Genomic DNA, 25,949 nt, shown 5'->3' with positions numbered 1-25,949 from the left:
TTTCTCCCCGTAGAAAATCTGCCTCTAACCCTTTTTCTCTCCCTCTTGCGCTTTGGATTCCATCGTTGTTTGACATGTTATGGAAGGGTTTCAGCTTCCCACCTCCGCAATCCTTATTCTATCCCAGGGAAGCGGTTGGCATGGGAATCTAATACTTGGCAAAGAGGGCAAGGATGGAGGGGAGGTGGGGTAACTTAAAAAAAAATCGTTTTTAACACACTGTGTAGTTTTTCTTCCTGAAATATCCTCTTCATATTCTTCTTCCTTTGATTTTGTGATGTTGTGTGACTTTACACAAAGTTTACAAGGAATTATTACCCCAGTGTTGTGTCTGTGTGTGCGTGCGCGTGCATTTCTGTGAGCGCACTCGTGTTTGCTTGTGTGTCACGTAACTATGCCAATGGTCTTTGTTTCTTAGGTCGATGGTCATTAGTTGCCATGGCACTTGCAGGAGGAGAAATCAGGTCCTGTTACAACGCTTTGATGAGAGAGACATAAAAACCTCTTTCTTCATAACACCTAGAGTTGTAACTCAGTTTCACCCGTCAGCGCCCGCGGTGAGGCCAGCCTCAGTTTGCAGACACGTAGCCTAGCCTAAAGCGTGACTGATGGCTCACTCAGATTCCAGATTCAGAAAGCACCTAGAAAATGTTCACTTCCATGTGATGGTGGTCATTAACTAATTTTTTGTCATCATCTGCCATCACATTCTTTGTCATGCAATCATACAGTTAGAATTTGCCAATTACGGCCCGCTTATGTTGGTTTAAGGTATTTTAGGCACAAGGTTAGCCCAGAAGAGGTTAATCAAGGCTCTCTTGTTACATTGTCTCACTTAATGTATTGCCCAGAAGTGCTCCCTCTCCCTCTCTCTGCCTCTGTCTGTCTGTTTTTCAGAATGGCTCAGCCTTGGTGGGATCTGGCCGCCTACAGATAACTGCAGTCTTTGTGCAAACCATTCTAAGCAGATACATACTGTTCCATTCAGACAGGGTTAGGTTATTTATTTGTCCATTCTGATCATTTACATGCATTTCCATCACGTGTCCTTGAACTGATATGTTTATTCAATCACTAATCTATGCACAAAGATGAATATGAAAGTAATCGTACAAAAGTGAACCGTAATTTAATCTTGCACCAATCAAGTCGTCAACTCATGTCCAAGTCTAGAAGCAGGCCATGTATACGATGCAGTGTACCGCTTATTAACATGTGAGCGAGAGAGAAGATGAGCGCAGATAGCCACATCTACACTGAGTTGTTTATCAGTGTGCAGTTCTTCTTAGCAAAGCTGAACAGTAATGGCAGCCCCCAGTGTGAGGCTGAGCAGGCAGAGCTGTCATTGTTTAACGCCTTCCCTGATTAGTTTACTCTCGCCTGATTAGAAATTAATTAAAATGATGACACAGATCCCAGCGGAGGAGAAGTAGAAGGGGGAGGAGGTGGAGGAAAATTAAGGGCGGAAAGGGGGGGGGGTGGGGGGTGGGAGGGAGGTGAGGTAAAGAGAGGAGAGGGTTAGTGGTTTGTTGGCGATGTCCATTGGGAAGGGGAAGTTAAGTCGGGGAGCGTTTAGCGGGAGAGTGAGGGATTTGGTGTGGATTGTGTGGTGGGCAAGAGGGGGTAAGGTGTTTTGGGGGGAGAAAGGGGGAGGGATGGGGGAGTGCAGGGAGTGGTGCTCTGGCGGGCGACAAACATGGCTTAATAAGTGACTCTTGTCGCAATCAGAACATCGTTTGCTCATGCATTCTAATGAGCTGGATGTCGCAGTGGAGATCAGTTCACGCTCTAATTTATTCAATATATTTTGTGTATTCACCCTGTTTATTTAATAACAGGGACTGCGCGCATTAATCAACATCTCAGCCATCATCACATCAGCGCAAAGACTCCAGAGAGAGTTTTCTTTCTGTTCTGCCTGGGTCATGTCACAGCTCCTCGGGACAACACTGCTGGCAAACATTGTGCCGCTGCTATCTTCTTCTTGGTTATTGCATCTGCAGACATGGTGAATGTTGCCACGCAAGTCAGAACAAAAGCCTTGAGTATTACATCGAGGCCTGATAACATCGTGCTTGAGCAAATATCGGTGCTGTAAACATTTGAGTGTGTATCTGAGGCTTACATGTCACTCATGGATGAGCTTGTAATTCGATCTGGTAATAATTCTCCCTGAAGTCGCACTCCTGCTATCCCACTGGAGCCCGGGTGTTTTTTTCTTCTCTTTCTCACTCCCTTGTTTGTACTGCCTTCATCTTTGCCTCGCTGAAAGCTGCACGCTGACTCGAAGGTAAACTTTTAATCAACAGCAAGAATGTAAAAGCGCAGCCATGTTGAGATTAGGACCCAAAGAATGCTGGATGGCAGGTGAGGTTAAACAGGACAACTTTTAACTGAACAAAAAGGTGAGGACGTAGAGAGGTGGGAACAAATACACAAGGCAATTTATAAGAGGAGCTAAGAAAACATGAAATTAATCTTAGAAGGGAAGACATCATAAATTTGGGAAACGGGCATCAAATCAAATGAAACAGAAGGCAAGTGACTATCAAAATAAAACAGGAAATGACAAAATAACCTGATAGGCCTTTACTGCTAAAACCTACTCAGTTTGGCCTATCAGTTCAACTTGACTACAGTTTTTAGTTTGGGGGTTTTCAAGTTTTCCATTAGGTGGTAGTTCTGTGGGCCGGGGTGCCAAACAATCTGAGTCGAACCAAAAAATGTGACGTCATCAGACTGCATGCCACTAATTGGCCGATCGGTGCCGTCACTCAGTGAGTCGGGAGAGCAACTCCTTCCCAAAAATCAAAAACGTCGTTTTTGAAACCCAGCAATGAAGGAAAAATCTCCACAACCAGGTCCAGATGCTTGCCATCAGTTTAGCAGCAGGGTTAGGGTTAGTCATCCACTGTCTTCTATTTTTCTGTTTTGTTTGGTCGCATACAAATGACATCATAGGACTTTCGACCGCATTGCTTTAGTGTCCCCAACCACATTCGGGTGGTACTCAGTTGTAATGTAAAACGACTGAAACCGAGCAGTTGAGTAGAGCTGAGAAGGTCCAAGTGGAAAAGAGGAATTAGAGACACAAATAAGAAGATGCAGCAGACAAGAGGAAATACTGAGAAACACAAGGAGACAAACTAGAGAATAACTAAAAAACCCTTTCAACTTTCAAAGTTTATTCCTTTAATCAAACAGCTGCTTTTCCTTTTACCTTAACACCGTCATTTTGTCTTGTCTTCTTTTGCACCTTCATGTTTTCCCCTCACCTTCTTCTTATTCAAGTCATAATGTAATCAAAATAGTAGGAGATGTGCCATAGGTGCCTGTGAGTGTGCATATGTGTGCCTCTGGGCCTTGCAGTGTGGAGACTAGTGGGTTTCCCATAGTGATGTGGGCCCGTGGTTCTCCTGGTAACCTAATTGGCATGTGTTTCCTGGCGGGTCTTATTGTGGCCTCTCCTAATCACTGTCCCCAGCCCTAACAAGAGCGGCCTACAGTATTGCAGCAGCACTGAAGGAGCATGTCTTTTGTTGTTTTATTTCTTTCTCTTTCTTCCTCTTGTCTGTCCTCATCCCCCTCGTCCTAACAGAGGGGCTCGTTGAGAAGGCCTGATTACCACAGTCAGATCCTGAAATGCATGTATTTGTGCGTGCGTGTGTGTGTTTGAGAGAGAGTGCACACCAAAATACATGTGTATATGAATGAGCTTACCATTCCGCCCCACACTAAAACCAGTTGGTTTATTGAGGCAGACTCCTTCCCAACTGAGCATGTAAACCCTAATTGGGAAATGCTTTAAATAATTTCTAATTAGTACAAGTGTGGTAATAATTGGCTGGGTAATCTGAGGATTAATTAGCGGTGTTGTGGATGTGCGTTAGTGAGTGACTGTGAATGAGTGCATGCATGTGTGCTCCATGAGCACGTGTGTGGGTCATTGTGCATGCGTGCATGTGCGCGTGTGTCTGTATGTTCGTCCACAGTCAGGCCTGGACGGGCGGTTGAATAGACCCCAGGTTCTGCAGCTTGCTAATGGAATCCTGTCCTCTCAAGGAGGTCTGTGGAGGAGGGAGGCCAAGACAGAAGCACCTTTGTTGGCCAAGTTGTACTGTGGGTGGCCCCCCCTGCCTGCAGTCCCTCATTTGTATCACGGTGGGCATCCACCCCCTCTCTTATGACCCCCACCTTATTTAACAGCTAACCTCGCCTCTACCTCCCCCTTCACCTCACCCAGCTATCCCAGCTCTCGCCCCCACCCCTCGTCGTGCACACTGCTCTCATCTTCTTTCTTTGGCTAAATGACACGTTTTATTTTCTTTGACCCAATATGCTCCCAAGCCCGGCTGTTGCTCCCCCTCTTCCCGTTTTTTTTTTTTAAATTTTACCTAGCTGTATTCTTCTGCCACTTTTTCCTCTCCAGTCACGTTCACCCTCTTCTACCCTCCTCCACATCTCCACATCCCCTCTCCCTATCTTCCTGTGAAGGAGAGGGCGAGCAAGCGCTGGGGCTCTTGAGTTGTGTACTTCCACCTGGTCTACCCTCTAATTACTGCATCCTTTCTTTTGAAAAAAAAAAGAAAGAACTGGAGGAGGGAAAAAAAGAAGGAAATGAAGAACAAGAAGACTGCGACCACTTGTTGCTCCAAGCATTGGTTTTATAACACTCCCCACTAAAATGGTATCATTTGGTTTAGGATTTCTTTTCTTTTTTAAAATTTCTATAAAGACTTTACTTTGATAAAACATTTCAAGCAATGTGCTGTAAAGGATCTCTCTGCCATACTTATTTCCTCCTATATAATATTAAGCCTGCGCTCAGAAGTTTTGCCATCTCTGCTGTCATGTTGCAAATCATTCTTCCTGCCTCGCCGTCACCTTCTACCCGCCTTATCTCACTCAGTCACTTGCTTTCTCTGTGACAGATGGTTCTTGAGGCCATACAAATGGGAAGCAGTAAGCAAGTAAACAAACAAGCTGGGATCAATATCCCAGGAGACTAATTGAACAATGTCACAAACAATTTTGCTCCAGCCTGCTCTCAGTCATTTGTTTCACATGGCTCTCACCAAGCTTCAGAAGTACAGCTGGCAGGCAAGGCAGTGTGATCAAATATGTGTTAGGGCCACTCCCAAATATGTACTCACAATAATCCAGAGGTTGCAAACAGATGATCATATTTGAGAAGACGTGCTTTCTCTTAATGTTTAGGCCTTTGTGATTTGGTGTGCATTGTAAAGTTTTGCAGTATGCACCAATTTTATTTCAGATCAGTCATCTGAATGTGTGCGTCGCTGATTCGTTTGAGCAACAATTCATCTTTTAAATTTTTGCACATCGCGTGCTATTTTTTAATATTTTATATTTCCACTCTCTCTAAACTTAGCATCTACTAATCTTGCACCTTTCTCTGCTTTATGGTGCTTGTGTGACTAATGACACACACACACACACACACACACACACACACACACACACACACACACACACACACTGATTTAGCTAATGGTGCTCCAAGGTGCTTATCGCTTCCTTGCTAATCTGGCTGGCGAGATGCATTTACAAAGGTTGTAGATTTATTACAGACGCATCTCCCTCCGCAGTTAACACACATATGGGGAAGATGTGGGTTTTACAGTGGGTTTTAAACTGTTCCTATTTTCTCAGTGATGTATACTCAATCCATGAGGCTAGTCCCGGGGTCTGGCCCATTCTCTGACATTTACTGGGCTGGTACAAGGACGTACCCTTTCCCTTCCCCTCCTCTTCCTCCCATTCCTCCCAGTTAATCAGACTGGTGTGAAAAGGAGGCTGATAAGCCCATTGTCTGGCTGACAATGTCTTGGTGATAGGGCCGTAGTGGCCAACTGGATGGTGTTCTGTCCCTTCTCCTCCTGCATCAACCCATCCCATATTTTCCTTGCCCTGAACCTTTCTGTTCTCGCCCCTCCCCTCTCCTCACCCTTTTATCAGCCCTTCTTCACCCTTTTCTCAAAACTCTTACCCCCCTCTGCCTCTGCCATGTCTGTAACCCCCACTCCCCCATGCAGTCCCAAGCTTTCCCTCGCTGACCCCTCTCTTCTTTCCCCTCTCTGCTCACCCTGCTCTTCCCTCTTTTCCATAGAGTGGCGCGGAGCCACCAGAGGGAACTCATTAGTGCACTGCTCCCAGGTTAATTGGCTAGCTCAAAGAAAAGGACTGAGAAAGAAGAAATGAATGAGAAGAACACCCACTCTGTCCAGGGAGAAAAGAGAATCGACCGGTGTGTTTCTCACACTGGCAGCTCCTCTAAACAGTGATGCAGCTGCTGTCAGACCAGATGTGATCCTCTCCTACTGATTAGCACTGCAACTTTGCTAACAGTCCATGCAGAGGGGGCAAGGCCTTGGCCTCTATTGTTGGATTTATCTACTGTGGAACTATGTAACAAATCTGTAAGGCGCCCCATGTGACAGGTTCATATTTCTCTAAGAAAAGAAAAACGATAATATCAAACTGAATTGAAAGTGTTATCTGCTGGCTATCTGGATGAGTCTATGCAGAGATGGCGACCGCAGACTGCGCACGCATCTGTGCATTCACAAGTCCATAAGAGACTCACCAGAGAGTGCTTCAGTGCCCTGGAGGGCATGGCACGGCCCTCTATGTCCTAAGAAACAGAGGAAAATGACTCTTGAGGGAGTGTGTGGTAGGAGTGGTGCTTATGACAATACCAGGAGTGTGTGAGTGGAGTCTGGAGTGCTGTCCACTCTTTAATTAACTACACCACTTCCTGTCACCTTGGGCAACCAGCACATGTCAGCCAGATAACAACTGGCCGCACATTGTCAAAACAACACTAAATAAATCAGGATCTTGTTACATCAATTGTGGGATTTGCTTGTGTTTGGCAAAAACCTTATTGTCACGATGTTAACGAAGATATTTTTACATAAGTGATCTGCATCTTTGCAATGGACGTGTCTAAATTTAGTAGTAGCACAAACAATCTGATGGTAAATACTTTATATTGTAAATTACTCATAGTTGTGAAATTACAATCTCAACGGCAACTTTAATAGTTTTAATGATAAGTTTCTGGGCATAATTCAATTGAACATCAAGAATTTGCTCTCAACTTCAGAAAATAACTTTGTCAGGGTATTTTAACCGTACAACAACAGAATTCGGGAAATTTTGGGTTTAGTTCACTTTGAATCTTTATCTTTCTGCAAGCAACAAGAATACAGAAAACACAAACACACTAAAAATACATTCAGCAGTCATTAATAGTCCTGGTCTTACATATGTAATGTGACTGACAATACACTCCTAGAGAAAAAAGCAAACAGCATACATTCTAATAGCTGTATACAGCATTTGAGGCTTTAGGGTGAAAAAATATGTGAACATTTCTTTGGATCTAATTTTTCTAAAACTAAATCTCTGACAGGAAGAGAAGATGTCAAATTCCTCTGAAGGAGGATTTCCCAAACTCCCATATTTGCTTTCTGTGTCATTGTCCAGCTACATATGCCTGACAAAGAGAGACGCTGCTCACTGCTGATTTACTCATATCTTAAAAATGTTGCCCAGTGGATTTCTGTTTTGCCACCAAGTCACCGTGGACAGGACTGATTCTGCAGTAAAACGGCAGAATAGCAACTTTCTCTTCAACTTTCTGTCAACACATTTGAAAAAAGTACAGTGTTCATATATTCAATTTCTCACTCTTTTATGTGCGAAAGCCAGGAGGGTTGGACCGCAAACCTTACAATTACCGTGCAGCCCGGCTCTATTACCTCTTATGTAAATACCATATTATTGGTCGAGGATTTTTAAGGCTCAAAATTATAGAGAAATATAGAGTTGGGAGTATGTGACACGGGAGGCCTGCGTAAATAACAAACAAAGCTCTTTTTCTCTGTCTCTCCCTTTCTTCTCTTTTTCTCACCAGCGAGATGATAACAGGATCAGTGGTTCGCTGGGCTTCAGCCAGCACAGGGATCATATTCATATGAGAGGGGTTGAGACTCTCTCCAGACTGCACCTAACGGAGTGGGGCGGATTAGGAGTAGGGATAGCAACAGCATTAGTCACAGGCTCATCTTTTGCCGTCTTCACTTCTCTTCTGGCTGTGTTTCAGTTTGTTGGACATCACTGCTTGTAACACCCCCCACCTCAGCACCACCACTAACACACACACATGCACAGCATAGACACACACATCATACTCACCTCCCCCCTTGTCTTTTCAGCTGAGAGAGAAAGCAAAAAGCAAGACAGGGGGGCACTGCATAGATTCGCTGCCATTGTGTGTCAATCATTCTGTGTGTGTGTGTGTGTGTGTGTGTGTGTGTGTGTGTGTGTGTGTGTGTGTGTGTGTGTGTGTGTGTGTGTGTGTGTGAGAAAGAGAGAGAGAGCTCTTGCCTCCAGTGATTAGCTCTGTCAATGCTGGGCTCTTGCTGCTTACAGAATAATACAGTAAGGCCTTGAGGAGCAGGAGGGAGAGAAGAGGAAGGCGGTATGCCTGTAGGTCAATGGTTTGTGTTATTGAGTGTGCATACCTGTGCTTGTGTGCGTGTCTGTGTGTGTGTGGGTGTGAGACAGAGAGAGACTGTGTTTACGCATCCGTCTTCTGGACTATCTGTTTGTGTGGGAGAGTGTATTTTTGGAAGCGAATTCAAGCTGAGTTGCTTGGTTTTGTTAGACAACGCATGAAATAAGAGGTGGATGTCTGAGCCTCAAAGGACAAATTCTGAGCACCTGAAAAGGAAAATAATTAGTGCAGTCGGATCACACGCACACAATGGCCACTTCTTCATCCACTGGTCAGTTAGCTCTACACACCCTTCCCCTCTCTCTCTCTCTCGCTCTCTGAGTTTCTCGTTATGTTTTGCAGTCTTGCTCTCTCTTCTCCTCTGAGACACACACACACATATGCACACATCTTTTTGCTCATGTCATAAGTGGGTGTGCAGAGTATCGCCTTGAGCTGCAGATGAACATGAAATAAACACAAACTAGGGTAGTGACAGTTTTAAATCGGCTTTAGATCACTATGAAAGGTAAAGGATTAGGATGCTTTTTTCAGTCCTGAGGAGATAGGACACAGTCTTGGAGGAGAGCCCACTCCTCTCAGCCCACTGTGGGCCGGGTGTCTATCTTCTAATCTTCTAAAGCACTCTTACACCATTTGCATGTAATATGGCCTACATAATAGTTAGCATATGCCCATTTATATAGGCCATGCAGAAAAGGCTTTGGAAAATGATTGGAGAACAGGTTTTTTTGTGCGATCTTTCATCGATTTCACCAGTTTCTGCTTCATTTCTATTTCTCCATCCAGACTGCAAATTGTACTTATGATGCTGTGTGTTAATTCTTTTAGGTGCAGCTGCTTTTTAACAGCTATATTTTTATATTCACATAACAAAATTTAAGAAGCAATTAACGTGCTCCTGTGTTTGGCCTTCAAATCCTTAAATTCTCCAATATATGCTATTTATTATTTCACTCCTGAGTCTGGCAGTTTAAAAAAACAAAAAACAAAACGGGTTAAAATTCTCCACAATGACAGCCTTAAATTCTGCATTTAAGGCTGTCATTATGATATAAAGAATTCTGCAACAGATAACATTTTTATTTACATAATTTGTAATATTTGATTAATTTTCTTATCAAACGGGGCCAAATGATAACAAAACTTTTAGCTGCTGCTTTCATAATAAACCGGGTTATTTTATTTAATCCGTGTTTAATGAATGCTTCCTATCTAATCGCTCTAATTGTGAATATATAAGCCACCGTGTAGGCCGTGCACTTGTTTTTTTTTCTGCCTTCCGTGGGTTTTGTCAGCTTTTTTTTTCTTCTTAAAAAAAAAAACAAAAAACAAAAAAAAAAACGTCCCGGGAAGACGTTTTTCTCTGTATCTCGCGTGTGTGTGCGTGTGTATTTTTCCTTTCTCCTCTTATATGCTTTCTCTCAGTTTCCCTTTCGAGTGCACGGAGGGAGCTCGCAACAAAATCAAATTAAATTTTCTATTGAAAATGTTGCTCTTGTTATTCAGATGCTGCTTTGGGGTCTTTTGTGTGATTCTAATTATTCTCCACTATCAGGACGGTCCACAGGGTAATTAGTCACTTCTCACCAAAGTCCTCCCTGCATCCTCAGATTCTTATCACCACAACTGTGACATTTTAAAAGAGACATTTTTGTCTCTTTTATGATAGCATTGAGTATTTTTTTCTTCCCCTCTTCATTCGTGTCCGCTTATTTTAAGCAATTTGGTGCCACAGTGCGCATAAATAGCCACTGCTTTTCGTAAATGCACCTGTTTTTTTTCCCCTATTTTTTCCTCCGGTGGTGTCGAATTGGAGGCGACATTGTAGCCCGTGCTGGAGATCCCGTTTTGTGGACAAGCACAAACGTTCCTCCGTAACAATCAGAGCCATAATGCCGTGTATAGGAACAGTGTCCTGAAATCAACAGGCGCCGGGGAACAGGTGCTCCGGCCACCGCGAGAGGTCCATAGCAGAAGGGCATTTCAGCGTGGGCATGGTTCACAATGAATTGCAACACTTACACTTTGGTGGTGTTGGTGATGATGGGGGGACTGGTCACTTGGATGGATCCTAACAGTGTTTTTAACGGAAGAAACAAACTCTGTCGAATATTTTTTTCAGGCAAAAAAACAAAAACCTTGAAGGGGAATAAAAACAAGATGGAGACCTTGAAATATTTACACAATCAGACAGCATAAAAATATTTATTTATTTCTAATAGACTCTAATAGAGTCTTTCCTTCAACCCCCCCCCCCCCCCCCCCCCCACACACACACACACACTTTAAAAATATCCAGTCAAGTATAAATTGTTGCTTCAAGTCCAAATCTTTGCCTATGTTTGCTGATATTTAATTGCTGAAAATCGACTCTGCTGCTGATTGTTGCACAGCAGGACCCCGCCACCTCCACTACCAAGCATTTATTTTATTTCTGGTTCATGTGTTTCCTTCTGCTGTTTTCAGGAGAATTTTAATCTTAAAGCCTGTGCAGTGTGGACTAATAATGCCTTTGTTTAGTCTGTGATTAGACATGGCCACCTCATACCTCTTAGTTGTAATTTAAAAGAAAACTTTTTTTTTAAATGACAAAATTGATTCCTTATTTTCAGATGCAGCATCAAAAACACTTCTAAAGCAATTTTACAGCATTTTTTTTTTAACATACATGTGCTTTACTGCTTTACTGGATGCATCAAACCTCTTCCCCCCCCCAAAAAAAATCCCTATTGCTCATTTGTGCCACCTGTAGGTTGTGACCTTCGGGGAGAGTGTGTGCCTCATAAAAGAACTGCAAGCATGAAGAATAATATCCAGTCAAATAGTGTGGTGGCTTTAAGGAAGCTGGTGAAACATGATTTATGCCCATTAAATAATTAAGAAAAATAGCACAGGGAGGAAGGAAACAGGAGACAGAATGGGGACAGGCAGCAATGGTCAGATCAGCAGATCTTGGTCCAGGCTGACAGCTGAATCAGTGATGACTTACCAAATTAAGATGAAGTGATAACAAAATAATCACGAGTGCATGTCTGTGCAGCGAGTCTGGCGTGTCATGTCTGTGTCCGTGTGCCTGCAAACATCAATTTATTTGTGTTTAACGCACTGCCTAGAAAGTGTTGATAATATGTGATTTTTAGTAGTTTTAGAAAGAGAGAAAGGAAAATGGAGAGTGGTGGTTGTGCCGGGGTGATGGGTGGGTGGGGTGTGGGGTGTTTTCTAATCAGAGTCACTGTCGTTTTTGTTGTCACCTGCTCCCAGACAGACAAAGTGGCATTTCCTGACTGTTCCCATCCCCGTCTGAGTTATCTGACACCCAAAAATACGGCTATGGGGAAGCAGGGAGACGAGGCACCACAGCCTTATCCCGGTAAGGAGATGGCTTCTTATCAGATCAGGCTAGGAAGTTTATTTTATGGACTAAATCTGGATAGAGGGGATAAAGAAATGACACATCCCTTGCGGACACAAAGGGAGAAGGAGATTAGTCCTCCAGCAGCATATATGGCTTTAGTTCAACCTGACAGGCAGCGGATTGAAAGGTCATGAAATAATAATCCCCCTATTCTTCTGCTCTAATCCTACGAGGGTGTGTTTCACTATGGGAACGTATAGGCTGAGGCTATGTGCTGCAGGGTGGATGTTCATTTTATGTTGTCACTGTATTTAGATAGGCATCCAACACTGATTTAAATTAATTAGACTAATTATGATTGAAGTGGGGTTTTTATGATGGGTGTTACTGCCAACACGTCTGTGTCTGGCTTCTAGGCATCCCCCCCCCCCCCCCCCTTCTGTTTTTGTAATTTATGGTTGTACATATGCTAGAGGTTGTTTTCTGCACGTTTGACTTTTTTATGAGACAGATTGAAGGTTAAAGGGACATTACAAGACTCTCCCATCACCAGAAGGCTTTCGCTTCTCCACCTCACAAACATTAAGCATCAGGTGTGATACTTCAGTCCACTGTGTATGTGTGTGTGTGTCCAAGTATGTGCATTATAAAGAGGGAGAGATTATACGGTTTGAAAAGTGTGGTCCAGCCCAGTCGGTGTGCGTGTGTGTGTGTGTGTGTGTGTGTGTGTGTGTGTGTGTGTGGGGGGGGGCATTTCTTATGTGTTTAGAGAGTGGTGGGTATAGACGTGAAGGGAGAGGGTAGAGTCTGTCCAACAGCCTGATAATCAAGCATCGAAAATGAGAGAAATTCAGTGCAAACTAATGTGTTCCACACAATTACTCGATTAATAATTCTTATTCCATTATAGTGCCATGGAGACTCAGAGAGAGAATGAGGGAGACGGTGGGAGAGAGATTTTCTGAAACAGGGAAGGAGACGAGAGAGGGAGGCGGGAGGGAAAAGAAAGAGAGAGAGAGAGCACATCAGGCATGAGATCTGCAGTGGCTGTATATTTCCCAATGCCTAGTTAAGGCTGCAAGGCAGGGGTCAGGAAACTTAATTATAGCGTAAGTGGATAGAAACTGCAGAATGATAAAGAGAAACATGCAGACAGATTGGAATGGCAAGGACAGGTTTAATACTATCTTCTCCTGTCTGCTTCCCTCCCACAATACAAGCCAGACCTGCAATCACACAAGGAAACAGCCCATACACCCTGCCTGACAATAACACTAATGCATATCAAAATTACATACTCCACAACTGCAAGGCATTTTGCATGGCCACTATTACTTTCCAATTTTGTGAGTTCAAGAAAATACATATCCCATGTAATGGTGATATCAGAGGAGTGTATTTCCATGCTCTCTCTCTCTTTCTCACTCTCTCTCACTCTCTTGTGTGTGTGTGTGTGTGTGTGTGTGTGTGTGTGTGTGTGTGTGTGTGTGTGTGTGTGTGTGTGTCATGTCTTCTGATAAGCGTTCACCTGTGGTTGAACAAAAGTTATTAAAACATATCTACACTGACGGAGCAGCTGAATAAATAATCTGGCTTTTTTTTTTTTTTTTAATTTTCACTCCAACATTAATTCTTCATCTTCTCGTCTATTTATTTCCCTTAATATCTCAACGTGCAGATTTTTTTTTTCCCAGAAAGCCCATGTGTGTCTTGTAATTCCGCATGTCTTGATTTGGATTTCAAATCACTGGGGCTCAATGGGTGTCCCAATACGCCACTGTCCGTTGTGTGAGCTTCGCAATCTATTTGCACTGTATAAGATTTGCATATCTGCTGCTCATGAAGCAAGGCTTTAATTTCCTCCTGCTGGAGATAAACATCACCTTGTTGGAGCAGATGGGTGGAGGCAGGATGGGGTCAATGGAAGAAGAAGCAGGACAATGGCATTGGTTCAGGCACTGAACGGGCAGAAGTAATAAAATTGCACAATTTCCATACGATGTCCTTTTTTGGGGGGATAAATTAGGATCAAATGTGATATGAGGGGATGCTGCAAAATTCAGTGGAGGAAAGAACATTTGGATACCTGCCTCTTGAGTACATACAAGACAAAATTTGCGAACGTCTGTGTATTCCTGTTTTGTAAACTATGTTTTAAAGTTATGGACATGTGATCCCCCTCCCCCAAAAAGGGCTTCAGACCATGATTTTTAACTGCAAATTTGTTATATTTCCAGTTAGCTTCCATATATATGATCATCTTCATATACTTTGTCTCTGTCAATATCTATATTGAGTATAATTAATAATCTCCACTGAACTAGTGTCTATTTCTTGCTACTGTTGGCGTATTGTACTGATCGCATTAGACGAGAGGTGCCACATTTCATGAATTAGAGTGTCAACTAAGCACCTTTCTTATGACAATATTGGACACAATGGAAATGATTAATTAGCCTCAAATAGATGGAATTTAATCATTGCCTGAGCTGGAATTCAGTCCACATTTAAGGAGGTAAATTGGATGTAAGCTTGCACAAAGTGAACTTTTCATTTTTACTTTAACTTACATCATGTGCATTGTGGGAGGTCACACATTGTTCAGCAGCATTTGTATTAGAGGGGGGAGACCGGGATATAGCAAGAATAGTTTCTGAACAGTGAGCAGCTCGTGCGGGACTTATGTAAACCACTAGTTATTTGGATGTGGAAACGTTGTAATTATTGTACTTCTACAGGGGATTGCTCTGCTTCTGCCTTGGGGGGAGGTGGGCAAGGCTGGGGGGTTACAATAGGTTAGAGGGGTGGGGTGTGTGTGAAGAATGGAACACTCCAGTCTTTTATTAGCTTGCGTTATCTAATATTTATTTATTTATCATAGACACCAATGCAAATCAGGAGTTATGGAGCCTGCTAATGACACCAACAAGAGTAATTAATTAAAAAGCAGAGGTGCGTGTGCCCGCACGCGCACACATTGTACATACGTGGACCCTCATGTAACAAGTTCATCTAATTTTCACAACACACAGTCAGATAAGATGACAAGAGGGAGGAAAAGGCAAGAAATCTGCATCACAGTGTTAATTTAATCAGACTTCAGTAATACCTCTTCTTTTCCCTCTCTCCCCAGGCAGCTCGCGGTTTCTCTGCTAGCTTGAGGAGAAGATGAAGGGAGCTTTCAGCCTCTTAGAAGATGAGGGTTAAAGAACGGAGAGATTAAGGAAGTGAGAGAGCGACTGAAAAGAGGACTGGGGATTATGTCATCTACAATTGATGTGCTCTCTTAATGTACCTTTAAACATGTGCCACTGGGGCCTGCTTTTATAATGTCTATTCACACATGTGAAGGGGTGGGACGGGGTGGGGTGGGGTGGGGTGAGGGGGGTTGAAGTATTAACCCAAAAATACTTTGCAACAGATGTGTGGCTCATGTATTGATAGTAGTTATCAGGGTTTATGTCACTTTGATATGTATACAGCATGTGAGAAATCGTCTTTGTCAAAGGAAGTCCATTTCTGCTCAGTTTCCCATACACTGCCATGCATTGTACTGATCTCCATATCAAAAAGAGATCCTTTATCGAGTGATCATAAGGACAAAATGTGTCTTTATTCCGCGTCTTCTGCTCAAATGAAAATGTTCCTGCAATCTGGTCCAACTTGGACTATGAGCAAAGGATTTATTAAATTGATTCTCCTCTTCGCGCTCGAAGGAATTGTCTCTCAAATTGCTGCTTGTCTCAACAAAATGACAGCGGAGAGTGTCTGTGGAAGATCTACAGATCTTATCCATACGAATGTTATGGGGTTAAGTGTACTTGGAGGTGTGTGTGCGCGTATACTGTATCTGTGTGCACGTACGCTTGTCTCCGTGTCTGTAGTGTGTGCAATCATTCGATTAAATCCACAGCTATCACTAACGGGATTAGCTGAGTGGACAGCAGAAGTCTATCATTGCTTATTGATTTCTTCTGATTCCCATCAGCCCATCAGGGCAAGACATTCTGTGAGTGGCCCCAGTGGGAATCACTGCTACCGGCCGGGGTTAATGTATTGTAGCTAACATATCTGAGAAGGTTCAAAGCAGGCACCAATCTTTCTGTGTCAGGAAAAGTCGAATAAGTCAAAGCTATCAGGGGCAACAGATGCTTCTGTCTCTTCCTCTTCGGTGTAAAATATACTCTGACTCTATCTCAAGTGAACTACTTGGCGTCGAGTTGGATCAATTGAGTTTTAAGACAGCAGTGTTGAGCAACAGTAAACAGAAGGGGTGTTCTTTTCTTTCCTATGGACATTTTTTGTGTGTGAAACGAAACAGTGAACGTATTGGCATTTTTTCATATCCTTGGCTAGATCTTTCCTGTTTAACCCTAAAGCGCGGGGTTAATTGAATGGTGAATTGCTTTGTGCTGTAGTCAAGCTGAAGATTCCACAGCATTTGAAAACTTAAAAGACAAAATACAATAACCCGTACAGACCAGTCACAGCTATTTGTGGTCCCCAGGTGCATTCAGCTCGATTTTTTAATTAGGCTGCGTGTCACCTACAGTGCAGCCAGTGGCATACCCTAGGAATTATGGACATAGCTAAGATAGCTGTCTCTCGACAAAGAACAAGTAAAAATCAAACCTTAAAGAGTATATATATTTCTGCCTGCCTCCTTCCAGCCATCTTATTTTAAAAATCCAGCATAGAAATTGCAGTTCAAACAATTATGCAAAGGTTTTACAGCTGGGCACATTGGATAAGTCTGTTGTAGGTCCAATAAAGAATAGGCTAAGCTGTGCTTTCTTTGCTTAGTTGTGATGACCTAATTAGCCTCACATGGCCATTTTTAGTTTGAATTTTCACAATAACATTTTCATGGTATCTAATTATGTCCTCATGAGCATAATTAGATTCCCTGTTGAAAAGAGTGAGTCAGCCAAAAACATTTTTTTTTACTAAGCACAGCAACTTCCATAACAGATCGGAAGCTTAATATGGATTTTAACTCTGAGGAGTGCAAATGTGTTTGATCAGCAAAATATAGATAAATATTTTGGCACAATATGTGCTTCTCAAAAAAAAAAGTCTCTTGTATTGATAATACATTTAACCAATGAAAAGCTCTTGGTGTTCAGATGGCATTAGCAAATTAAATAAAGCTTCTAAGGTTGCAAACAAGAGGCAAAAAGGTTATACAGGTTGTTTGTGCACAAGATTTCTCTTTTGCTTGTGACTGAAACTGTCTTGCTGAAACTAACAAGGCCTTCCCTGAAGATGCTGTCTGGACAGTACTATATGTTGTATCAAACACTGTGTATGTTTAGTCACTCATCTAGGACATCTTCACAGATGTGCGAGTTTCCTATACCATGTGCACTATTGCACACACTGGATTTTGCTGGATTTTGCACTGTTCTGAAAACAAGCAACACACTCTCTCTCCTCTTCAGCCCAGAGGATCATGGCATCCATCATTTTCCTTTTTTTCAAACTCGCTCCAATCCTGGTCAAGAGAAGGAAGCTGTGGATTTTGCATTTTAGAGAATGTTTTATTTTCTTGTTTGCCCAGAAAGTTTCACTCTTGTTTTTTTTACCTAAAAATATTCAAATTTCTTTAATTCTTGTAAAATATAACGTGAGCTATAATGTGCCATGATATTTTAAAATGAGCATATATGTTACAAAAATAATAAAAATTTCTCAGTGAAGTATTTTATATGTTGCACTGTTTTCAGTTAAAATATGAGTTTTTAATGATCTGTCCATGATTGCATTCTGTTTTTATTTACACTTTGCACAGCCTCTTTAAAGTTGTACACCTTTAAAGCTCAGTTTTTAATTACTTCCATTTTTCTCTGTCACAGATGACAGCACCGCTGTCTTCTTTCCTTGGGAGTAAGAGATGGAAAAAAATAGAGATGCTAACAGAGGATAATAATCTAGGGGAAGCTGACAGCAGTTCACCCTCAATGGTTCAGATGTCAAAGGCTAAAAGAGGGTCACAGAAATTAATAATAACGTTTGTGAAAAGACATGTTCAAGGTTTAAAGCTGTACCTCCGGATGCAGCTGTGACAGGACCATAAGAATTAGTCCAATTAAAAGTGGTAATTGCTTTGCTAATTTCTCCGATTAATTTCTCAGAGTATAGGAAAGAGTGGGAGCATAATTGGCGAAATGCTTTAACCCTTCAGTGTCTTAATTTCTTCCTTTACCTCCTCTTTACTGATGTCTGTGCTCTCTGCATAATAGCTCATCTGCGCTTCTCAACATTAAGTCATCACCTCTGATTTTTCTTGAGCTTCAAAAATATCAGAGTTATTAGCTTTTTTCTGAAACTTTTTTCTCTGAATGTTTTGTCACATAGCCTGTTGGTTTATAATAAATGGCAATTGCAGTCTAATAGTGGGATATACAGCAAGTAAATTCATTTATTCTTTATCATCACGGCAGACAATTAAAATGTAAGGCCCTTCATATTTTTTAAAAGAAAATAAAGAGCCACGAAGCTCTCGCTATTCTCAATTTTCCATCTTTCAAAATAGCAAAGGAGAAAAATTTATACATAATTGTGGGAATGTATTTGTGGGTGGTTGAGTGACATCTGAAAAAAACAAGGAGACATACCATCACCTACTATGGTGCACTAGTGAATGTGGCAGGTCATAGCCTTGTTGCTTTTAGTCTAATACAAGACATTTCACCCTGTTTCAAAGAGCTGATATAGCATCTGTTATGCATCACTAACAATGTAAGTTCTTTTTGAAAGGATTGACATCCGGGAGGCGTCATTGAAGTTGTGACACATTCATGTCACATTGGAGTAATTTAATAATAATGAGTTTTAGATATGTAAATGGTGTTCACATTTCAAAATTCTTTTTGTGAAAGCTGTCGTAAATGCAATCTGAAAACCAAACAATCATATATGCAAAACCTGCAGTTCTTTCCCTGCAAAACACTGATGCTATGCAAGGTCCTTCATTGCATGAAGGATCTACGGTGGGGTCTACGGTGTGTGATAATTGAGACCATTGGTGGTGATGACACCTGAAAAGGTTTACAAAGCTCCAATTAAAGAGAAGTTATGTACCTTTTGATTTAATTATATTTATATAGTACAAAATAATAACAATAGTCTAGAGTTACTTTATATTAAAAAGTTAAAAACACTGTACCATTATAGATAGAAACCCAATAAGAAAATGATAAAAGTTTATTTGAATCTATTTAAAGGAAACTTTTGTTTTGTGATGGTGTCTCATCTGCTGACAGTAGCCATTAGCTTAGTAGAAATACTAGCACATAGATTGGTCCTGCTGGTGGTATAATGGTGGGTCCAAGGATTGATACTGTGGATGCCATCCATTAATTTCCCTTCCGCTTATCCAATTCAGAAAGACAGCCAACCTTACCCTAATGTAACCCCTCCTAACCGCATGTCTTTGGACTGTGGGAGCTGTACACAGAGAGAGCACATGCAAACCCCTCATGTAAAACCCCGGGCGAATGGTGTGTTTGAACTAAGGACCTTCTTGCTGTGAGTGCTAACCATCTCAACACTGCACTTTTTAATTTTTTGGTTAAGTTCTATTCAGTTCAAATTCATATATACAGCGCCAAATCACAACAACCGTTGCCTCGAGGGGCTTTATATTGTAAGGTTGACCTCACAATAATACACACAGAGAAAACCCCAACAATCATATGACCCCCTATGAGTAAGCACTTTGCCGACAGTGGGAAGGAAAAACTCCCTTTTAACAGGAAGAAACCTCCAGCAGAACCAGGCTCAGGGAGGGGCGGCCATCTGCTGCGACCGGTTGGGGTTTCTCAATAATAAAAAAGGAAAAAAGGCTAAAGTTTGGCCACAACATGGCCCAATACTCATGCAATTGTGAAAGCGTTATATCTCTGCAACTGCAACACAAACTGATGGATTTTTTTTGTCATTATCTATATAATCATATGATCCCCTATGAGCAAAGACTTTGGCCCGTACAGCAAGAGATAAAAAGATGACTTTAATATGTTACAGAGATTTCTGCCTCATGTGTAGCTGTTTCTAAATTATATGGCTCATGTTTTTCTAAATGAAGACACATGACCCAGTGTGTCTGTGCCTCATTAATAGTTTCTGGACAGCAATGGATTTTTATGGCACATGAATTGGATACATGTCTTAGATAGGCAGCCAATTTTTGTTGTTAGCAATATCAATCAGTTGACCGTAGGAAAGCTGTAAAAAAAAACCATCAGTGTTACCCTTTAAGCATTAAATACCTAGTGCGTTCTGCTTTCAGCTCACCACAGCCACTGAAACCTGCCTCATCATTGCCACGTAAGAATGGCTTTCCCCCCCTTATTAATCATCACGTCATTCTGTGGTGACTGGACATTACTATTGCAGGGTCAGCGAGAAGGATTTCCCTCACAATACAGTTGTGCCTGACTTGATTATAGTGCATACACATGTCAGAAAATATTCTGGGAACAAATGAATTTCCTCTTCTGCTCTAGCTGACAAGGTGGTCAGCTCTGTAATTTGTTCCCGTCTAGCTCAAAGTGTTCAGAGTAGGCAGTCCATTGAATTCCCATCCGTCATGGTTAGTTACACGCTTGTCAGCTGCTCTCCCACTGCCCAGCAGTCTAGCCATCACCCCTGACCTGGAAGCATTATATCTAAATCACATTACATGGCCTTGTGTTCTTTAGTTCCCTTTTGAAGTCACCAGAGTGAGACATCTGTCCGGCCCTGTTTGACTTTTCTTCCCACTCAGCCACCACATCTTGATTAGCTGATCTGATTTTGTGCGTGGGTGAGTGTCTGCTTGGGTGTATCTATGTTTGTGTGCGTTCTCGCAGTGTGTGCGTCTATATTTGAGTTGGCAGAGAGGGACTTGTTTGCCGGCTAAGATGATTGATGGGCTGATGGGAAGATAATATGCTGAGAACGACAACCAAAAGGACCTTGAATTCATTCATTGTGACGATAATGAATCTGAGAGAAAATCCTTGTGTTTGTTCATTAGCTATTAAGACTGGATGACACAGCCTTCCTGGCACTGTCAGCCACAGATGTCCCTCACTGAAGGATTCTGCAGCACCTGAGTCCTTCCTGGCTAATAAGGTTGTAATTAGCAGAGCGACAAGAGATGCACAGCCCTGAGACAAGCTTTTCAATTTAAAAAAGGGAGAAAAAAATACAAGCGAGCATTTTCTGTTCATTTTTAAATCAAGAAAATCGAAGCTCAACATCTAGTTTTATTCCTATAAGTAACATGTAGCCTCAGAGTGTATGCATAACTTGCAAGTGTGGTGCAAGAGCTCAAGATGAAGTGATTTCTGCACAGAATTTAATTCGAACGAATCTGAGAGATTGTTTGTCTAAAATTTGTGACAACACTGACGGGAAACTGGTCTCAGTTGTCTCGAGTCCTTGTAACCTTTAAGTGAATATGGGTGAGTGTACATACAGGAGCATCCCCTTTCATGTCCTGCGTTTGAGAGTTTTGACCAAGAAGCAGAAGGAAGAAGAGAGGAAAAGTCAATTGAATTTTTTCTTCTTCTTTTTTTTTGCAATGTAAAAGTGAAGGTGGAGCGAGGTGGAGGTGGAAGAAAAGATCTGTGTCTCTTAACACGAGGTCATCTCCCTGACCTGCAGCTAGAAACACTGTGCCGTTGGATGGTTTTACTTGTATTCCTCTGGAAAAACTAATTAGCCTCACAGCACTTGACCCCAACCTTCTTTCCACATACAGGCTGAGCACCATGTGTGTGTGTGTTGCTCAATGTGTTGTCACTTCATTGCATGCTTCCACATGGAAACACAAAATGATTTGTGTGATCAGTACCATTAGGCCAAACAAAACAAACACTGCAGATATGTCTGCTGCCTCAAAGACTTTGCTCTCAAAGGCAAAATTTGACATTTAAAAGATCAAAGCTGAGTGCTATCAACTGCACGACAAAATGAGATGCATCACTTCAGTTTCAGCTGGAACTTATTTATTGTGAATGGCAGACGGACGATGAATGTATAAACAAAAAAATACTCCAACCACTTTCTCCATTTCATGCATCTCAACGGTATCTTTGGCAGGTGATAAATATACAACCTTTACACCAGCTAAGGTAGAATGAGCTTTAAGTGGCGTCTCATATTGTGGAAAATATTTTTTACATTTTATTCCACGAGTCGCAGCGAATGGCATAAACCTGATATCATTTGTAAACTTCAGATGTTACCTTTCACTTGAGACATCTTTGATGTTTTTTATTACATCATCTGTTTTTTTTTTGTTTTTTTTTTACTGTATACATACGGTTAAAGCCGCATGTTATTGTGAGCTGGCATTTGCTGCCCCTGAGATCCCATGGAAATGTGCTGGGTAAAAAGTGAAAAATATCACTCTCTTAGTCTGGAGAAGAAGGCCTGCTAAAGATAGGCTCGCATTCCTGTAAAGGACAGGTGAGGTGAAACCAAGGATAAGGAAATCTTTTCAGTACGAGTCTGTTATTGAGAGAGTAGTGAGACTCGGGTTGTGTCTGGTTTGTTTGCATTTCTATCATCAAACACAAAAAGAGATATACTTGAATAAAAGCAGTCTCCATTTGCAGCTGAGAGGACCATGTGCCTTATGTCTGCATGTGAGTGGATTTACATTTATGTAATTGTGCAGTACTGTGCAAAAGTCTGACACTACCCCTTATTCATTTTTATTTTGCTACCGAGAAATCCAGAGTTATTATTTTTAAAGTGGTCTTGAGCTATAGTTTTCCAGGCTTTTTCCATACATTTAGTCCAGTCTTTGTTCCTGGCTTTTCAGAGGAATGTTTTTTGTTTTTCTTTTTTTTGTTAACTCAGTTAACGCTGACCTATGAGTCAATCAAGCATAAAGAAGAACCTAACAAACCAGTGTTGTGTCTACACGTCACAGACAATTTATCAAATAACTAATTCTAATTCTAAATTTTGTCTTTAGGCTTTTAATTATTAGCAGCCTAGTTACACAATTTTAAAAAATTCTTTATCTGAATCTGAACAGTTCAACAGCCATAAGGTAGTATTTTTGCACTAATGAGGTGATTCCCGAAGTGCTATTAACTGAAAACTTTGAGGAAACTGGACAAGAAGAGGACAAAAGAAGAGATGACAGGCCTATAAAACGATCTACAGCAGATTAACAATATCTGAAAGTGATGTACTCAAGAAATGGAAAAAAAAAAGTCGAGTCAGGACCTCACACGGGACCCGAGAGACTCATTTGGCCTTTCATTCGATCCATCTGCTGTCAGCTGAAGCCTCATCAGAAATGGCCCCAGTTCAGTAAAAGCAAACCTGGACAGAAAAACACACACTGGTACACTATCAGTCATGGACTGACCTCCCCAGGGCCCGGACCTCAACATTATTGAAGCTGTGTGGGATCGTCTTTTCACAGAGCTGAACAAAAGGTAGTCAACATCCAAATAAGAGCCTTGAATGTCCTTCAAGAAGCCTGGAGAACTATTCCTGAGGACTAGTTAAAGAAAGTTTGCCTAAGAGTTCAGGCTCTGTTGAAGGATACAGGTGGTCATACATTAGAACTGAACAAACTGCCTTGAATACTTTTTTCCACTTGCCACTTTCCTAGAAAAATATAAAGAACAGACGGACAGCTTTTGCACAGTACATATTTCATCATCGTAAACGAATTTGTGATAATTGTGTTGTTTTTTCCAAAACAACACAATTATGGGTATTTTTATTCCATCTAATTTTTTTTTCATACCACATAACTGACAGGCATATTGTATAATGATTGCATCACAACTAAATTAATGACACATTTGAGTTGAAAACAGAATCTTAAAGTAACTATTTCGAAACAATATTAAACTAAATTTCAGCAATCAGAAATTTAATATCATGCAAGATGGAAAACTTTCTCTAAGGGACAAGTCTGGAAAGGTGCTATTGTTCAAAAATTGAGATAAGTTGTTTGCAAGATAAGATATCAGATAGAAGAAATTGTTCTGTTTTTGCGTCACTGAATTGTATTTCATGCATTTGCAATGTTGTTTTTAGAGACTGTCATTCCAATGAAGTGCCGCTTAATTGAAATAGTAAGTTAAAGCTGTTTTTTTCTTTTTAGTATAATTCCAACCATTTGTCTCTGAGCTTCCTGTAGCTTACCTCCCTATGTGTCTTTATGGACCTTTGAGTATTTGCTCCTATTTCTTTATTCTGGTTGTATCTGCAGGTTTCTGTGTCTCTGTTATTTTAACTCAAATATGTTTTATGTACGTTGAAAGAATAATGTGTCACAGCCGTGACTTTCAGGTTGGCATCAAACCTTTTCGCGGTGTCTGAATGACATACAGTAGAAATTTAAAAACCCCTAGGGCACCAATCATTTTAATGATTGTGAGTTAGTATCCACATAAACTGAAAATAAACATTTTAATGAATTAAAAAGTGTCTTAGTTATTTAAAAAGTAGGAAATGTTTGCATATTAACCTCAGTTTTCCAATTATGGACAAAAAAACATTTTAACAGTTGGGGACTTCAGACACAGTATTTTTGCATGTCTTGACACATGTCATGTTTGCGCAATATTACATTTTAGCACATTTCAATTCACTTTTATGGAAATGCTGCATAGCACCTTATTGACACCAATAGCCACATTACATAATAAAAGACAATTTATTCATTTATTTATTCTTTTCTCAAACTTTCAGAAACACCAAGAAGCACATTTTGTACAAATAAACAAACAAGATGGGAAATTATCTCAAAGTGAAAGCTATAATCTTTCAAATAGTGACCCTACAAGATTCCCAGTTTTTCCCAGACTGTTTTGTAAGCAATCAACTCTTTTCAAGGTCAATTAATGTATACTATGGGCATAAAGCAATAGTACTAAAGTTAGTTTAGTACTTCCATTCTTTGGGGACCAATTTCTAACCACTTGTTATGAAACGTGTGCAGAAAGGACTTACTCCAAATGGCCAGCAGTGGGGACAACTCAAAAAAAGCAAGTCAGGTTGTATAGATATTATGTAAACAATCCTGTAAACACTTTCATGATTAGTGTGAATTGCTATTTTTGACTCTTATCAGGCATGATGTTGATTTTGTGAATAAGGGTAATTTTTTGAATAAAATAGACAATGAAGCAGAAAATGATGCGACTACCTTGTCACTGACATGTAGCTACTGTATGAGTGTGCCGTATGCTCGGTTTCTAGAGGTGTTTTCACACCTGCGCTGTTAGCTATTCAGTCCATTTAAATTGAACTCTGATTCATTTCCCCCTCGAAGCGATTCCTTTGTGCACATGTGAAGACAGTAATCAAACTCGGGTACAGGACAAAACAAATGCACCAAGACATGTTGGATGAGGCGGTCTTGGTCTCTCCAAATGAACGCCACAATAGTTTACTTTATGATGAGATTGTTATCCAACTTCTATCCAACCCAGCTACCAGGTGTATACCTCAAGTTTGAGCTAAATGCCTTCCTGTAGCCAGGTATGCTTTGAATTCTGAGTACCACAGATGTGCAGAGTTTACAAACTAGCAACGAGCCATAAAATCAATGTTAATTCTCCATGCAACTAGTCTAGAACATGGCACCTTCTTCCCGTGTTTACTTTTGTCATGCTCGGCACACAGCAAAATTCAATTCAATTCAATTTTATTTATTTAGCAGCAATACACAATGACAGTTGCTTCAAGGTGCTTTATATTTTAAGGTAAAGAACCTACAATAATACAGAGAAAACAACGACAATGAGATGACATGTCATTAAAATTTCTCTCCTCTTTCTATTGATATGTGAAACATTAATGTAAAACACAAAGGCATTAAAATGTTACTTGGCTCAGTCCAAACAAGACCGAAAATGTTCTGTGAGACAAAGAATTCACTTCCACCTGCTTTGTAGATGTTCTCTACAAAAGAGGATTAGGGCCACTGGAAAAAAAAGTGACTTTTTTTCTTTTTCTCCAGAATTCTGAGAAAAAAAAAACAGAATTCTGATATTAAAGTCAAAATTTAATCTCGGA

At 41.0% G+C, this 25,949-nt stretch overlaps 1 long non-coding RNA gene across 1 annotated transcript in view; it reads left to right on the top strand.

Annotated features, from left to right (window-relative positions):
- The window catches only part of LOC147311327 (uncharacterized), a 39,240-nt gene extending 24,080 nt beyond the window's left edge, over positions 1-15,160 (top strand). The window contains exon 3 of the long non-coding RNA XR_015125369.1: positions 15,037-15,160. This is a non-coding gene — a long non-coding RNA (uncharacterized LOC147311327). The remainder of the gene's footprint in view (positions 1-15,036) is intronic.
- Positions 15,161-25,949: the final 10,789 nt, after the last annotated feature.

This window comes from Aulonocara sp. 'chitande type north' Nkhata Bay, linkage group LG16, assembly GCF_057382095.1.
Source record: "Aulonocara sp. 'chitande type north' Nkhata Bay isolate Kocher_YH1m ecotype deep benthic linkage group LG16, A_spYH_male_GT1.1, whole genome shotgun sequence".
NCBI classification, from domain to species: Eukaryota; Metazoa; Chordata; class Actinopteri; order Cichliformes; family Cichlidae; genus Aulonocara; species Aulonocara sp. 'chitande type north' Nkhata Bay.
This window is presented reverse-complemented; position numbering and strand designations above follow the sequence as displayed.